General features: G+C 25.7%; 1 pseudogene; it reads left to right on the top strand.

Moving 5' to 3' along the window:
- The first annotated feature begins 791 nt into the window (after positions 1 to 791).
- LOC114132158 (uncharacterized) lies at positions 792 to 2574 on the top strand (annotated as a pseudogene).
- The last annotated feature ends 1438 nt before the right edge of the window (positions 2575 to 4012 follow it).

Below are 4012 nucleotides of genomic sequence, written 5' to 3' on the forward strand. Positions count from 1 at the left end.
TATTGTATACTGTTTATAATATTATGTATTTATGTATTATGTAGGACCTACATTGTAGGTTATTTTATTTCAAGTTATGTTTTCGTTATATAAAAGGAAGTTTTTTTTTTAAATTCTATATAGTTTATATTATTATGTTATTATTACTTATTAGTTATCATGTTTTAAACTTGAAAGTATTACAATTTAACTACAGCAAGTTTCGAATTTTGTTTTACATTTTTTATCATACTAATATATTATTATTATAGGTAAAACTAAAAGAAAGTTATGTTTTATTTATTTTTATTTTTAACACTATAATTAGTAACAACTTATATTTTGTATTTAATATTTACAAAAATAAAATACAATTAACTATTTACAAAATATTACTCATTTTTTTTAAATTTTGACTTCAAGAAAATTAAAAAAATTAATACAATTTTAAATTTTTATGTGTTTAAAACATGTTGATAAAAAAACATTGATTTAAACACTGTTTTGTGTTTTTTGTTTTAAAGTAAAAGGTTTTTTATTACATGTTTTAAACTGTTTTTAAACGTCTGATTAAAACAGAATGTTTTAAACATAACAACCCTGGTACTACAGGAAATTTATACAGGGATTAGACGTCATGCAGGATGGGTAAAGCGCTCCTAGCGGACTATGAGTGAACTTTTATCGGGTCACACTTCAAGTACATTGTACATAAACCATAGTAGTATATTGTAGTATAACACACATGAATTCAGTGAAATTTATTTACAATTTGTTTTATTTTATTTCAATTTTCAATTATAATAATTAAAATGGCTCAGTCAAAATCAAAAAACATGTGCTGTGTAGTGAACTGTTCCAACACATACAAAACTTCAAAACACCTCAAATTCTTTTCATTTCCCAATAGACAGTATGAACAGGAATTGAAAAAAAATGGATTAGAGCTGTAAACCGTTTAGAGTAAGTTACCAAATTTTTAGATAATAAGATAATAAGATAATAAATCATTAAACAAAATACAATTGTCATAACTCACACACTCATTCTTAAGTAGGTACAAAAATATAATCTATTTAAGCAACTAGGTATAGATAATAATTTATATTATTTATAATTTAAGATTTATACAATGTCTAATGTTTGTATAAAATCTAAAATTAAATTTGAATGATGAGAAATGACAAATATGTGTTGTGTATGTGGGTATCTACTCACAAATCTATTCATTAAAATTATTCTTAATTTAACAGGGAAAATGGAAAATTATGGATGCCGACTACTCGAAGTTTGATATGTTCAGATCATTTTGTAGGAAACATACGATCTAAAGATCCACAAAGTCCATCTTATATTCCATCTATTTTTCCAAAAATGTACAATAAACCTAAACCCAATACTGATCAACAATTAATAGATACAACCGTTCTAGAAATCGGTCAGAATTAAGAAATAGTAAAGCTATGAATGATTCTACCATCAACACATTTGATGTTGATATTACTGATATTAATGTAAACCAACATTCTAATTTAAACACTAAATGTGATGTTAGTACCCAAGTAGTTTTAAATATTTCTGGTAATGATAACTTTATTTTTGAATGCATACAAAATAAAAACAATGTAAACACACAAGTTTCAGTTCCCAAAAGTTTTGATAATAATTTTCTAAACCATGTTTACTTGACAAAATGTGTGGGCCAGATTCAAGTGAAATCTCATATTTATCACGTGAATCATTTAAAGGGTTTGAATCAATAACAAATGAAAAACGCCTAATAAGTTTAACTGGGACTTCATTTTGTGTATTTAATCTTTTACTTTCTTTTTTAAAACCTACTTTAAACATAAATTCTGTTAAAAAAGAGAATAGATTACTTATTTTCTTAATAAAATAAAACTGGGTATTAGCTATTCAGCAATCAGTGTGTTATTTGGAATCAATCCTTCTACAGTTTCAAGAATATTTACTGAATGTCTTCATTTTTTAAGTTCAAAGACTAAAACTTTATTTTTTGGCCCGATAAATATTCAGTAAAACAATGTTTACCTGAAGCTTTTAAAATAAATTATCCAGATTGCAGATGTATTATTGATTGCACTGAAGTTAAGGTCGAGCAACCAAATACTGTAGAACAACGGGTTTATTTATATCAAGATATAAAAGTAGTTATACAATAAAATTTCTTGTGGCAATCAACCCAAATGGAATGATTTGTTTTGTTTCAAAATGTTATGGTGGTAGGTCAAGTGACTCATATATTACAAACGATTCAGGATTTTTAAAAAAATTAGAACCCGGTGATCAGGTACTTGCTGACAAGGGTTTCCTGGCATACAAACTGAAATTGAAAATAGTAACAGTATTTTAATTATGCCCCCAATATTGCATAATGGCCGTTTTTCCGAGACAGAAATACTGGAAACATATAGTATAGCTAGTGTTCGTATACACATTGAAAGGGTCTTTGCACGAATGAAAATGTATGGTATCCTTAATAAATTAAAAATTAACCTTCTTCCCCATGTTGATGATATTGTACATATATGTTGCGTTTTAACCAATCTGCAATTACCTATAATTAAGTCTTAAGGTGTATTTTTTTTTGTTTAATAGTTAAAAATAAGTTATGATTTGTGTACCTACCTAATTAATACTTATAAACTGTATTAACACTGTATACTGTATATTAATAATTATTATGCCTAAAAATGTAATTTTATATTTATATAAACTTTATATAAATATAATAAATATTATATAAAAAAATATTAAAATTATTATAAACTAACATTGATTTATAAAATAAACTTTATTTCACAAATATGCATTACATGTTTATTTATAAAAATTATCAATTAGTATTGCACATTATAACAATTGCCTGGAAGCTAATTCTGGCAAGTAATAATTAAAAAAAAATGTTTCTATTTTTTTTACAGTATTTGTTAAAAATAATTCATCTCTTTGTATAGTCAATGCCACTGGTTCAATATTATTATAAATAAAAATTCACATGTTAATAAACCAGTACAGTACATTAATATTTGACATTGTGTAAAATACATTGATGATTTTTTAACTTGAGTATCCCATTTTCAACTAATAAATATTTTAAATTTGGAATTCCATTTCTACTATGGGTTTGCTTCGGCAAGAAATTGGGCATTTTATCTCAAGAACTGCATCAATTTTACCGTTTTTTAAAACTAATCCATCTGGACTAGCACATAACCAAGGAATAAATTGACAAATAAAAATCCACTTTTAATAACTTCTTTGTCAAACATTTGCTTATAAGCATCAATTGCAACTCCTTCAGTATTTTTCCCATAAGTAACATTTATAGAACCTTTTTTCCCTAAATTTGTTTCTTTAAGAAAAGTATTAACTAAATGTAATTGCCCAACAGAAGTTAAATTCCTGCAAACTCTAATTTTATGTGCCTTGGTGCTAGCAGATATACGGTTTTTTCTATTTTCAAACCAAAGATCACTGTCAGACTGATTTAATGTTTCAATAAAAATGTTAAAACATGCATTTTGATTAACTTTTATATACCTATTATAAAAAATATGTTCATTCATTTTTAAGGGAAACATAGAAGCTAAAAACAAATTAATATCATTATATTTTTGATAAAATAAAATTAAGGAGAAATTTTTTTATAGGAGCTAATTAAAACTGATTTTCTAAACTGTCTAGAATATCATTTAAACATAGTTTACATTCCCTTTCAACTTCACTAAGTGATGTAACTTTCAACATATTGCTAAAACTACAGGGTATATCAAAATATCATAACTATCAACAAGAGTTGAGTGACAGACAGGAGTAGTTACTATAGTGTTTGCTTTTAATTTTTTTCTTGGAAACAAATCTTCTATTCTTTTACCCTTCTTATATTTGTTTTGAGCAGAATTTGTAGGTGTACCCCACTCTTGTGGTAAACTTGTTTTTGATGTTCCATCTTCATTGTTTATGTACCAAATTACAGCAGCAATGTGCTTACATTTAGCACCCGCGCCAG

Source organism: Aphis gossypii, unplaced genomic scaffold (assembly GCF_020184175.1).
Source record: "Aphis gossypii isolate Hap1 unplaced genomic scaffold, ASM2018417v2 Contig00704, whole genome shotgun sequence".
Classification (NCBI taxonomy): domain Eukaryota; kingdom Metazoa; phylum Arthropoda; class Insecta; order Hemiptera; family Aphididae; genus Aphis; species Aphis gossypii.